Raw genomic sequence first — 15,000 nt, 5'->3', positions numbered from 1 at the left:
TCTTCTTTTAGACTGTGTGTGAAGAACAAAGTTCTGGGCCATGGAACGGAAGTTCTTGGGGGGTTATGAATAACAGATTTGGTGTCTGTAGCCAACGAAGAGTGGCTTAGGGGTCAGGGTGTTCGGCTCACGGTCGTAAGGTCGTGAGTTCGATTCCTCGTGACGTCTTGTGTGCTTAAGCAGGGCACATTATTAGGCGCTGATCCAGTCCACTCAAGCGGCAAAAATGAGTAGTACCTGTATTTCAAAAGGCCAGCTTTGTCACATTCTTTGCCGCGTTGAACCTCTCTCAGACCTACGTTAAGGTTACACATGTCTGTGGAGTGCTCAGCCACGTGCACGTTAATTTCACGGGCAGGTTGTTCCGTTGATCGGATCAAACAGAACCCTCGTCGCCGTAACCGACGGATTGCTAGTTAGCCAAAGAAACGTCACAACGAATAAAACATGTGTCCCATGGTCCGATGACGTCATTCATGGTCCAGAGGAATGTTTTTCGCAAGCATTTTCTATAAAGAAAATTTCGCTCCAGAGAAAATTTCCGCAGCGTAAGTCTTTTCACGTCCGAATGTACACAAACGTGCTAAATATAATTCTACACATCTGTATTAGTAATGAGTCACAAATATTCTTGTCCCTATGCGACTATCTTTAATTATTCTTAGATATTTCTCTGAAAGATATGTTTCAAGCAATTTACTTACTGTCTTTGTTGTAATGTTTCTTTAAGAGGAAAATACTTGGGTGTTGTTGTTGTTGGCGGTGGTGTCGATGGTAGCGGTAGTGGTTGTGTGTTTTAGCGGTAAGTTGGTCCTGATTGATCATACCTACGATCAAAGTGTAATTGTTTACGATACAGTCTTTTATTTATCAGGTAATGTTTATCTAGGAATAACTCTCTCATGGCGGGAATAATTGAAGGCGATCTGGTTTCTATGGCTAGCATTTTGAGCAACCACATGGAAGCTTTTAATCGTTGTTGCTGTTGTTGCTTAGCCTCAAGTCAGTCCTCAACCAAAAGGTCTGTATCTGCGGGATAATGTACCGCAGACTACATTGTCCAGTGTGCCTGCTTTAAAGATGATAGATACGAGGAGGTATCCAAAAGTAACCAGAAAAGTTCTCTGTGGGACAAGCCCGTTGTAGTTCAGGCTTCCGCTGCTTGAAGCCATTTGATGCAACCCCCAGGCATCGTTAGGCGATGTAGTACTGCCACGTGGTGCGTCTTTGCTTTGCAGTGCTGTCTCCTGTTCGTCGATTTTTGCGATGGCTGAAACGAAGGGACAGCGCGTTTCCGTAAAATTCTATTTTCTGCTGCGGAAAACGGTGGGTGAAACAGTTGTCATGCTTCAAACAGTTTACAAGGATTCTGCCATGAGCAAAACCACAAGTTTGCGAATGGTTTTCACGCTTTAGAAATGGTCACTTGTTGCTTGAAGACCAACCTCGTTCAGGACGACAATCGATCTTCCGAGCGAATGAAAACATGAAAATTCATTAAGTGATCTTGTATGACCGTCACCGAGGAATTGAACAACTTGTTGGTATGACTGGTTTGCTCTGGAGCTCCTGCCAACGAATTTTGAGCGAGGAATTGCGAATGAAAAGAGTTGTAGCAAAATTTGTGCCTCGCTTGCTCAGGGAAGATCAAAAGCCGTCACGACTGAATGCGTGTCGTGAATTGAAAGAACAATTGGAAATTGATCCGGACCTTTTCTTCGAAGGCAATCATTGGTCACGAAAGGTGGTGCTACGGTTACGACCCGGAAACGAAGCAGCAATCAAGTCAACGGAAGTATTCGATGTCACCACGCTCCCAAAAAGTAAACCAAGTGAAGTCCCATGTCAATACGATGTTAATTTGTTTCATGGACGCGAAAGGAATTGTCCACAGAGAATTTGTTCCTCACGGTCAAACTGTTAAATAGACATTTTACTTGGCAGTTCTGAAATATTTGCGAGACTTGTGGCAAAGTGGAGAGTGGTGGCTTTATCCTGACAATGCATATGTGCACACCGCTTTCTTATATATATGTATATGATACAAAATGGAACAAGAACGCAAAACATCCAGACAGTTAGGTGCTACAAAGAAGGGGACAACAAAACATCCAGATAGACGATACATAGAAAACAAGGACGAGTCATTCGGAGTTGTTTTTCTACAGTCGAGTTCCAGATTATCTTTGCATTTCGACTGCTTATACTCGAGATTGCGCCACTCTGGCCAGCCCCATATATATATATATATATATATATATATATATATATATATATATATATATATATATATATATATATATATATATAGTGAAAAATATCAACCCCAGGACTTAGTCTTTGTAAGCCAAGTACTTATTCTATCGGCCTCTTTTGCCGAGCAGCTAAGTCACAGGGACGTAAACACACCAGCATTGGTTGTCAAGTGATGGTGAGGGGCCTAACACAGTCACACACACATACACAAATATGTACATATATTCGACGGGCATCTTTCAGTTATCGTCTACCAAATCTACTCACAAGGTTTTGGACGACCCGACGCTATAGTAGAAAACACTTACCCAAGGTGCCACAGAGTGGGAATGAACCCGGAACCATACATGTATATATATATATATATATATATATATATATATATATATATATATAATTTACTTGGAAAAGGATGCGTGGCGTTATATATATATACTAGCAGTATTGCCCGGCGTTGCTCAGGTTTGTAAGGGAAATAACTATAAAGCATTTTTAGAGAGTTATAGCCAAAAAATAGCAAAAAAATGTAAAAAAATGATGGTAAATTTTTTTTTGAGATTTAAAAAGGTGGAGTTGTGTCCCCTAGACAGTTTATGGTTTGTGTTTCAGATTCTCGACCCCATGTCGAATTTATCGATCTTTTTCAGAACTGGGGGAACTTTTCAAAATTTTCGCTGCGTTAGTTTTGAATTATGACATTGGGCTATGTGTGTGTCAAGTTTCATCAGAATCCGTTGAAAGCCGTGGTCAGGGTGAGGGTACAAGCAAACAGACACACAGAAACACGCACAGACAAACTGCCGTTTATATATAGATATATATATATATATATATGTAATTTATACAATTTTATGTAGAGATTGTTAACTTTAACATTGCTCAGAAACAGGCTAAAATTAAAGTGTTCTAATTGAGCTAAGTTCCAATTTATAATTTCAAAGGAGGCAATACCAGCGGAAAACTAGAGGAAAATGACATATATATATATATATAATATATATATATATATATATATATATATATGACGGTTGTGTTCTAATGAACAAGGAAAACCATCACTGGAGAAACCCATGCGAATAGTCAGCAGTACTTGTGCATAAATTTGTTGCACCCGCGGCCGGCTTCACCTGGGTTCGCGTCGCGGGCTTCGATATTCACTGCAGCGTCCTCCTCGCGACCGGTTATCGGAAAGTCGCCTCGCCGGGCATTGCACAATCCAAGATTTTAGGTCCATGGCATGATCCATAGACAATACCAAGTGCGTATATGGGTCGCAAAATCATGAATGTGGGAGCGCCATGTTCTCATGTGCAATCAAAAGACTCCCGAAATGTTCATTGCCTTTCTTGCATATCTGGTTTTATATCAGAGTAAACTGCTCTTAGAGGCATATTTTAACAAAAGCTGAAAGTGTCTCACTCCTAGTGGTCTTCCATCGCACCGGTCACCAACTCAGAATTTCTTAGGGCCTGCACTAGTGCTAGATAGTTGCTGAACATAAACGAGATTCGTCCTTCCTTCTTAGGGATTCTTGTTTTTAGTCCTGCTGGGTTTGTAGTAAACCTTCTGATCAGGCAAGCTTCTATCTATCTATCTATCTATCTATCTATCTATCTATCTATCTATCTATCTATCTATCTACACCCCCCACACACACATACACATAAGTAAGTCCTTAGTGTCTTCTGGAAGAAGCGTGGAATTTGCCTAAACAAACAAGCCGTTAGGTAAAACTCGAAGTCCCAGTCAACTTAATCTTCAGAATAAATACATTTTATCGATTCCAGAAAATAATATTACTTTAATGATGAGAAATTTTATTTTTTAAATATAGTCAAAAATGTTATTTATATTTTTATGCTTTGAATCATTATAATTATATTTCACAATAAACGTGTTTCTGTTTTCTCGTATATTTAATGCAATTTTTTTCAGACTTATACGGTTTTATTAGATTTCACTTAATTAAATGTGACCTTCAAATATAGAAAATATTTCCGCTCCTCTAAGTTGTTGAAATAAATAAATAAAGAAGGAGGAAAGGGAAAAAAAAGACTTCCATTTTCTTATTAAAATAATTTGGTGTGGCAAGAGGAGAGACGAGTTGCGGGGTTTCGGATTGGGGTTGCTTCAAATGTTGTTATTCGTAGCGTTAAACCGGTGGATTGTTATTAATTTAGCTGAGGCGGTTCTTCTTTAATCTTATTGAATGAAAATAAAGAAGACATATTAACCCCAGGAGGGTAGAAAGTAGCGAAAATTGAGCTACTTTGTTGGACGAAATCTAAAAAAAGAATTTACTGTTTATCTGAAGCTCTGTTTGTGAATCTAGTTTCTTGAATAAACACACACACACACACACACATACACACACACACACACACCACACACACACACACATACACACAAACAGAAATGCACACATGCATCCACAATCATACACACACACATACATGCATACACCCCTTGTGGGTATATGCTCGCAAACTGCTGCTTAATCCTCATCCACCCCAAATCTGATCAAGCAAACACATGGTCACAAATGTTCCTGCCGTGACCACTACATCTTAGTTTATCTCAGACTAGATTATTAAATTAGTCTTGCCTATTGTAAGACAGTCATATGGGAGACATATGACTGCCATTTCTAGCAGGTCGAGTGAACGCGTATAGTTTCTCCCCATCACATTTGATACGAATGTGTTTGTGTGTGTGTGTGTGTATGTGTGTGTGTGTGTGTATGTGTGTGTGTGTGTATGTGTGTGTGTGTGTATGTGTGTGTGTGTGGGGGATTGTATGTGTTTGGTATATTAAAAGTGTCTTGATCAGATGCGTGCTTCACGTGGTCCAGTATTTCGTTTTCCGTCCTTTCTTTGTGTTGGTTTACGTTGCTATGGTTACTGTTCTTCGTGTTGTTTAATTAACTTTATTATGCACGTGTACGCTTAATCTCTCATTAGAAATTCAATCAACATAATTCGATCTTTTTTTTTCTTTTTATTTTCCACTGATTACCATTTCCCACCCCACTCCCACCCGCTCCACACTCCCCTCTGTGCCATACAACTCTCCGTTTGTTTTGTTTTTGTCTAGGCTTTTAATTATCTCCATTGACATTTCGTCATTAACTTTAGTGCTGTTTAATTAATTTACCTGCAATTATTATTTTGTTAATTGACTTAAACAATTATCAGTACAAGTATCAGAAATAAAGGCTAATATCAACATAACCGGTTCCTTCGTTTATTACCAGAATCGCAGACTAAAAGTCTTTGGTCGCGACTAAATGTCATACAACAGACACAATCACTTTCTTTATACTACAACAAAACTCACAGTACATTGTACTCTTCACAACAACCACCCAATACTACAACACGAACTACACCAAACATTCTCTGCACAATCTTCCCAGTGGGAATACCTATATAAGTGTGTTCCCTTTCACCCTACAGACTTTGTTTCCTCATAACTTCCAGAAAAATGGAGATTTTTAATAACATTTCATACAAATGCGCTTTAAATGGTGTGATTCTGATTATATTGGAATTTTAGTTCTATATTTAAGAGATCAGGAATTATTTACATTATTTACCATTTTACGGATATTTGTCCTCATTTTGTTTGTTGTTAACACAACGTTTCAGCTGATATATACCCTCCAACCTTCATCAGGTGTCTTGGAGAAATTTCGAACCTGGGTTCTCATTTCTAAGGTATTTTTCGATATTATTATAAGTATTATTATTATTATTATTATTCAGGTCACTGCCTGGAATCGAACTTGGAATCTTGTGGTTAGTAGCCCGCGCTCTTAACCACTCCGCCATATGCCCGTGTAAATAATATCGGAATTTGTTGTGAAAAATATATTCAGAGGATGGGGAGAAGTGTTTTAGAAAACTCACTCGAGTTTCTTTGTTTCCTCATAAATTTATGAAAAATGGTTATTTGTTACTGAAATTTTCTGCAAACATCTTTCAGAGTTTGGAAATTATGATTATGTCGGAATATGATGTGGAAAGAGAAATAGTGAGCACACACATACACACATACCTACTGTCACAAAGTACAATTTTTGAGGGAACTTTCAAGTTCTATGTGATGTGTATCAGTATGTATGTGCGCGAGCCCTGCAAGTTTTTTTCATAGTAAATTCCTTATACTCGGAAAGGTATTCTTAGAAAATTTCATTTAAAAATATTCATTTTTCTGGAAGGCATGAGGAAACAAAGTCGGCTGTGTGTGTGTGTAGGGGTGCCCTCTCAGTCTCCAAATAGTTTTAAACATTTCCCAAGCAAAACTATTCCTAAAGCAACACAAACAACAGCAAAACAACCACCGCAACACATTAAACGTCGGTGCACTTTGCTATACAGTGAAACTCGTCAGGCTTCGACCGAGAGGCGTATTGCATTCTTGGTATGTGTTACAGTTATCTTTAATTCTGTAATGAAGGTGTCGAGCGGGAAGAATCGTTGCTGCGCCGGGCAAAATGCTGAGCAACATTTTATGCGTCTTTACGTTCTCTGTTCAAATTCCGCCACGGTTGACTTTGCCTTCGAGATCGACAAAATAAATACCACTTGAGTGCTGGGGTCAATGTAATCGACTTATCCACCCCATACCATAAAAAATTGCTGGCCTTGTGCCAAAATGTGAAACCGTTATTAGTTTTATATTGGTATTTGTTATTATTAGGATTATTATTAATCCTGTATTAGTAATGCTTTATTCTTTATGATTCTACTTTCTAAAATTATTCGTTTCTCTTCTATTGAATCAGGAACCGAAAGCAGTATTTCGCCCGAACAAAGACACGAGTCTAGTTACCTGATATGCGGTAAACCTGTTGAGGTATGTGAGCTGGTATTTGAAGTGAAACTTAGCTGCTACTAAGTACATAGATGTGTGTAAGAAGAAATATACGTCATCATTCAGTGATATGGTCAAGCCGGTCAGCGGTAATAATGGAGTCTACAAGACCAACATCAGCGATACAAACAGTTATAATTACCAGACATTAATGGAATCGCTGCTCACAGTGTCCGTTGTGGATTTTAAAAGATAGAAAACGAAGTCATCGTCTGCGTACATGTTTATAAAGTATACACATGTATATATACAACAATAATAATACAGTTAACATGAAACACGATGAAACGAAAATCAATACCAAATAATATGTTAGACAACTAACGGCAAGAATTGAAATCTTCCTTCAACTCTGCAGACAGATTGGTAAGCCTATCTACATATGTTATAATTAAAACAAAAATTTATGGCAAGGCGAGGGCGGTTATGACTCCCAAATGGTTCTAACAATTTCATAATATTCTACGCTTCGATAGATCTATGGCAGCTAATCTTAGTGGTCTTGTTTCGCTCTTGTTATTTCTGCATTTAGTTTAATGTCTTAAACAAGAAATTTCGTTCCGCTTCTGTGAATGTGTACAGATTGTATCATTATTTTCCTTATTTTGTAATAACCGTTTAGGAAAAAAAATTTATTAATGTTTTGTTATGTGAGCAGACATATATAATTATAACTAAAGTTATTTGGAAGCTAATAAAACGAGACGTAATATTTTAGCGTAGAAATAGTTTTGATGACATTGTGTACATCATCATCGTGGTGGTTTGTTAAGAAATCGAAAATATATTATTTATCATTTTGCATTTATCATTTTGACAGATAAAAATATCAAATTCTCCGATAATACGTTTTTAATATAAAGAGACTATGAAAAGAAATAATATTACGAAGCGATAATTATATTTCTGTAATATAAATAAAAAATACATCAACTATGTAAACAGACTTATATATATTAGAGAGGAAGAGAGAGAGAGAGAGAGAGAGAGAGAGAGAGAGGGAGAGGGTATGGGAAAGGAGATGGAGGGAGTGATAAAGAAAGAACTGTTTTTCCCAACCATATTTTGACCAGAAGAGAAAACTGTTTTGGTTTTCTCCGGAGAAATGTTGAACCTTGAACTAGTTTGAGAATTTTTCAATTATTTTTAATTTCTTCAAACTATTTCTTTCCTATTTAGCTTCCCTTTACCAGACAAAAATATCTCTGTTAGAATATTTTGTAATAATGCTTTAATGAAGGCCGACAGAAGTGAGAGTAGGGGCGGAGGCGGATAAGCGGTAGATTCTCAGACTAAATTCCTGAAATTGTTTAGTCTCTTTCCACGACGTTTCAAGTTCAAATCCCACCTACTTTTGATACAATAACAACTCTCGGTTACGTGGTTATTTTTCTCTATTATAAATTACTCAGAATTTTGGGCTTTGTGAGAACCACTCGAATGTGCGCCTTACCCTTGCTTTGCCAAATGTTGGCAATGAATTAGGGTTGAAGTAGTTCCTTATTTTGTAGAGGAACCCAAAATTTTCAGAAGCCATTGTCAATATTATTGTTATCATTAAGGTGTCTAAATGGCAGAATCGTTAGCACATGGGAAAAAAACGCTTAGCGGCATTTCGTCCGTCTTTACGTTATGGGTTCAAATTCCACCGAGGTCGACTTTACCTTTCACCCTTCCAGGGTCAATAAAGCAAGTACCAGTTAAATACTGGGGTCGATGTAATTGACTATATCTCTTCTGAAACTGCCGACTTAGTGCCAAAATTTGAATCCAATATTATTTTACAGGGTAATAATTAAAAAAAGTATATCATCATTAAACTAATTACTAGTATCTATATGCACTTTAATTAGACATTAATGTCGATATAGAATAAAGTACTAGTTCGGCCGATAGTATTGTTTATCTCTCTCTCGTCAAAATTGCTGGCCTTGTTCTACTTAATTAGAAGCCATTAAAGTCATTAACAATATTTTGAAATAATTTGGTATATACATGTTGTGTCTGAAGAGAGTCTTTCTCTTTTAGTGCCTTATAATTTAACACACTTACCGGAAAAATTTCCACTTATTTTACCGGTGAGTGTGTTAAATTATAAGGCACCAAAGGAGAATGACTCTCCCCAGACACAACAGAATATGCTTCAATACACGAACTCACATAAAGAATCTTGCAAACCAAATCCAAAAACGAAATGGTATATAGCTGAATGAAGCGATCAGCGTTGGTTGCCATGCATGGAGAATAGTTTGTTATATCCACATTAAACGAGGCTCTTTAAGATTTACAGAGGCAGAGCAGAAATAACATGTGGCATTTTGGCTACATGTTAGTGATACAAGTGTGCGGAAGAATAAGGGATAAGGAAGGTTGATTATTATCATATGCCTTGTGAGAGTGAATGACCAAGTAGGTAGAGCGTTGCACTCACGATCGAAAGATCAAGGTTTCGATTCTCAGACGGACTGGTGCGTTGTGTTCTTGAGCCAAACTCTTCGTTTGACATTGTTCCAGTCCATTCAGCCGTGAATGTGTAATCCTGCGACAGATTGGCATTCTATTCAAGGGAAATGGCGTGATCTTGGATACTTGTACGCCATAGAAGCCGGGCCACTGGCTCTCTGATTCCTGGGGCTCAGAAAAATATGCTTTTTTTGTGTTTTGTGGAAGTCAAAGACCGTTAACCGTTAAAATGAGAAAGAAATTGTTTGGAGGATCTTCATCGAAATCCTGGATTATCCGAGGGATTACAGGAAGTGGATTGGAGAGAACCTCATAAACACTGACTGTAGTGGAGGTTTATGGTGGGAGACTTTAGAACGAAAGGTTCTCGTGCAGATATTGGTGAATGATGCCTTTAAATGTCAAATTCAGTAGCAGAAGTTATGTCACCGTAGTTGTGAAATATACAACTACATCCTATTCGTAGCTAAACAATACCATTATCTGAAATAATACACGATGGCGTAGCAATAGAAATAATTCGAATTGTTTTCTTTTCTCATAGAAAACTGGATTTTGAAACCAAATGCTGCAGAGAAAAAGCTTTAATGGGCAGTATAGCGAGTGTTGGCTGTAGATAATCATTGGCGGTGTTCGCAGTTGAGACATATTTAAATTAAAATATCCCTCCCTGTATCATAATTAATATATATACATCATTGACAGGCGTGATGCAGTGACTGGCGAGAACGACAAATCTGTTTTGACTTCCAAGCATGATGACTGTGGCACCTGTCAAACATTAATGGCAACTGGAACAGTATTCACTTAATGTTGTTTCAATAGCGTACACCAAGCTTTTCGTCTCGGTGTATGATTGGCGAGGAGGTACAGGTCATTGATCAAAGAAGCCGAAACACGTCTAACATTCTCGTGGCTCATTGCTGGGACGATGTTTGTCTGGTTCCTATATATGAATAGATTTTCTGTTGGAGAAAAGCCCCAGTATCAGACTTGCCAAAGGTGTCTCTACATTAAGTATGATAAATAGATGACTATTGAGTTATATTTCCATGTAAATCCTTATTACGAAATCATAAGCATTACAAATGACTTCTATCGATATTTATAGGTCGTCATAACTTTACAAACTTTAAGACCAAATATTGTGCGCGTTTCTGTGAGTTGGAAGAATGCAACTCTTTTTATCTGTTTCTACGGAATATTCTATCGGTCAATAAGGAGACAGAAAGATTTAATATGATGAAGTCCAAGGATGTTGGTAATGACACCAATAAGCTGGGATTCAGGAACTTACTGAAATCAAAACGGTTTTCTCCTTTCTGTATACCAAACTTGTACAGTTTTTATTATCCCTCACAAATATTCAGGTCTATGAAGAGAAGGATTATGACGTTGGTAAGTTCCGAATAGGGATATTTTCTGGAAAATAAAACTAAATATTCAGCAACCAGGGCGGGGCAGCGTGGGGTTAAAGTCTTGTCATTGACTTGCCTCATTGCTATCTTTTAATATTTTCTTTGCAACATTTAGTTCAAAATCTAAACTTCTCTATGATATTAAGAAAGTCTAGGGAGAGCTGAATAGCAGAAAGTCTTCAGGCGAGTGTTTTACCCCTTACCTTCTTTAAGGGTCGACGCTCTGGCATGTGGGAAGCTTCTTCTCTGAAGACCTCGTGCTGTTTTTGTACAATATTGACTCTTCACAAATATCCGCATCTGTGAGGAGAGGTATGAAAACATCGATAAGATATTATGAAGAAAATAAAACTAAAAATATTTCCAGATTGGGGATTGAAACCTTTTCTTGGCACACCCACACTGTTACCTAATTTTTTTTTCTCTCTGCAGATTCTCAAAATCCAAACTTCTCTCTGATATATTTTAACATCATATTCGTGACTACATAATTACGTTTTACTTCCAAAATATGACGTTGTTTGACTGGCAATATGGCGTAGTTATATATCAAATATTCATTGTTTTCCTTATGGAATATGTTTAGATCTAAAGCTTTCTATTTGTACATAGAATAAATCGATATATCATATACTTCTAAAGAGTAAAGATAATGTTATACGTTTATGTTTGAAGAGAAGTGTTGTAAAGCTAGTTTGCTGCAATGGCGGTTTTCTGTCGCGACTTCCTTTCAATACATATGTTTGCAGTGTTTTACAGTTGAAACGCAGCCAATGGTTTGGGTGAGGATTATAAGGATTAAATTTCAGATGAATTATCAAACATTAATATTCACTGGTAACATATATTAAGAAAATATTATTTGTTATCTGCCTATCTGTCTGTCTGTATATATATATATATATATATATATATAATATATATATATATATATATATATATATATATATATTCACACACGCATGTATGTATATTCAAAATGTGACCGCGTGTGTACCGTTGGCGATTTTTTCCCCTCCGTCTTCCCTTCTCTGGATCTTTCCTTCTCCTATGTTTCCAACAAAGAGTTCCGCCCGAAACGTTAAACCCTCCTTCTTCCCTTCCTTCCTGAGCGTCCAATAATACTATATTTGTTTCATGTCCTTGCGTTGTTGTGTTTTCTCTTTGTGTTTTCATGTTTGGATTAACTTTATATATATATATATACAGATACATATATATGTGCATATGTATGTACACACACGTACACATACACACACATATGTATACACAGGCGGAGGAACTCAAGAGCGTCAACGGCCCTCCAGTAACGTGTTTATATGTATGTATATATGTATTCCAGGCAGGCATGCGCAGCGGTATAGAAATACTACTCCATTCGGTATCCGAAAGCGCAGTAGACCGACTGGGAATGAAGGACCTCTAATATTTGTCAAGGCATTCCCCTCGGAAAAAGGCTAACTTGTGTGTTGAAAACAAGCGCTCTACTGAGCCAGATATATTACACTTTGCTTGTCTCTGGGTGTCTTCGTATTCCTAGTGAGAGTCGATGTGGAACTGTGAAGCTGCACCCAACATAAGACGCACGCATGAGCACTGATGACATATAACACTTATCAGTGAGGGTCATGTTCGTCTAAAGAGTAAGCAGCTATATGATAAATTCGTGATTGATTGTTAATTTGTTCGCTTTTTGGGAATACAAACTAACACCTTGCGAAAGGCGGCGAGTAGGCAGAAACGTTAGCAGGCTGGGCGAAATGCTAAACGGTATTTTGTCTGCCGTTACGTTCTGAGTTCAAATTCCGCCGAGGTCGACTTTGCCTTTCATCCTTTCGGTCGATAAATTAAGTACCAGTTACGCACTGGGGTCGATGTATTCGACTTAATCCGTTTTTCTGTCCTTGTTTGTGCCCCTCTATGTTTAGCCCCTTGTGGGCAATAAAGAAACAAGAAACGTTAGCACGCCGAGCGACATGCTTAGTGGTATTTCGTGTGCCGCTACGTTCTGAGTTCAAATCCGCCGAGGTTGACTTTGCCTTTCATCCTTTCGAGGTCGATTAAATAAGTACCAGTTAAGCACCGGGGTCGATATAATCGACTTAATCCGCTTGTCTGTCCTTGTTTGTTCCCTCTGTGTGTAGCCCCTTGTGGGCAGTAAAGAAATAACAAACTAACACCTTGCGGCAATTAAAGACAACAACGATCGAAAAGGGCAGATAATCTCAATAAACGAAGAACTTGTCTGAATTAAGGAAAGTCGGTATTCTTAGAAGACCAGAGAACATTTGAGACGAGGGGTTTCGACTAGAATAACAGCAGCAATCAGCACATACATGCACAGACAAATACTGGTACGAACTTAGCTTCTCTCTCTGTCTCACTGCCCTCTCTTTTCTCTCTCTCTCTCTCTCTCTCACACATACACATACACACGCATATATTAAGAGTGTATGTATATATAAATAAATGGATAAATGTCTATATATGTAAATACACGCAGAGAAACACACACATATATACATACATACATTTATGTATGTATAGGTGTGCACGTATACATACATAAATGTATACTCTTTTACTTTTTTACTTGCTTCAGTCATTTGACTGCGGCCATGCCGGAGCACCGCCTTTAATCGAGCAACTCGATCCCGGAACTTATTCTTTGAAAGCCCAGTACTTATTCTATCGGTCTCTTTTGCCGAACCGCTAAGTGACGGGGACATAAACACACCCGCATCGGTTGTCAAGCAATGCTAGGGGGACAAACACAGACACACAAACATACACGCACACACACACACACACACACACACACACACACACACACATATATATAGATATTTATATATATACGACGGGCTTCTTTCAGTTTCCGGCTACCAAATCCATTCACAAGGCTTTGGTTGACCCGAGGCTATAGTAGAAGACACTTGCCCAAGGTGCCACGCAGTGGGACTGAACCCGGAATCATGTAGTTGGTAAACAAGCTACTTACCAAACAGCCACTCCTGCGCCTATGTATGTATGTATATATGTGTGAGTGTGTGTAGGCATGTTTGTGTGACTGTGGATAAGAGCCTTCTGCTGTGCCCTTGGAATGACCAATGCCTTAAAGGTGATTATGTTGGGCAGAAACTGCATGAAAGCTTGTTGTATTTTTGGGGTGTGCCAATTTGAACTCAGAACATTATGACTGGCGAAATGCCGCTAAGCTTTTTGTCCGGTGTGCTAACGACCCTGCCAACTCACCGGCTTAATATAACTGATTGCCTATATTAAATAGTTAAAAAGCTGACAAGACCCCTTTGAGAAATGCCAGCTTTCTCACAGTTTGTGTTATATTCATTTCCCACCACCCTAGGTCCCACTCCAACCCTTGATGCCTAGTTTCAATACTATTATTATCATAAATATACCAACCCCTTTTCCTCATTCCTCCAACATTTTTCAACTTTTCTCAATTGTTTTATCTCTTTCCTTCGCTTCCTCAAATCTTCCCCTTTCTACCCCTCCTCTCCTCTCTCTCCCCATCTTCCCCTCCCCCCATCTTATACTACCCCCCTTCCTCTCCGTTATTAACTCATCTTTCTCCAAGTTTGCTTCCATTTTGTTTTGCTTTCTCGAAATAGTTTAACTCACGAGATTTTCCCTAAAATATAGCAATCAGCCATTAACTGTAGCAATCGGTCATTAACTGTCCTCTCTTATTTTCCTGCTGTTATCAAATAAACATATAACTGTTGGGAAACTCATTGTAATGTATTTTACCTGAGAAAATCGATGTTCATCATTGTTAAACAAGCACAGTTATATGTATGTACACTAACAGAGCGAAACTTTGCTGTGTGTCGCTCGATTTGATAGAGGCAGAGCACAATTTTCCCTGAAATAACAAACACCCCCACCACCACCACCACCACCACCACCACAGCCAACCCCTCAGCCTCACCACCACCGCCACCATGTGTTGTAGAGCACTCCT

The 15,000-nt window shown here is 38.3% G+C and overlaps 1 protein-coding gene across 1 annotated transcript in view; it reads left to right on the top strand.

Annotated features, from left to right (window-relative positions):
- LOC118762449 (putative uncharacterized protein DDB_G0277255) overlaps nucleotides 1-15,000 on the top strand; it is a 141,663-nt gene that overhangs the window by 23,082 nt on the left and 103,581 nt on the right. The window contains exon 2 of the mRNA XM_036500987.1: nucleotides 7,043-7,497. The gene's annotated coding sequence lies outside the window, so the exon portion shown is untranslated. The remainder of the gene's footprint in view (nucleotides 1-7,042; nucleotides 7,498-15,000) is intronic.

The sequence above is a fragment of the Octopus sinensis genome, linkage group LG3, assembly GCF_006345805.1.
Source record: "Octopus sinensis linkage group LG3, ASM634580v1, whole genome shotgun sequence".
Lineage (NCBI taxonomy): Eukaryota > Metazoa > Mollusca > Cephalopoda > Octopoda > Octopodidae > Octopus > Octopus sinensis.
The sequence above is the reverse complement of the archived record's forward strand: the minus strand, read 5'-3'. Positions and strand labels throughout refer to the sequence as shown.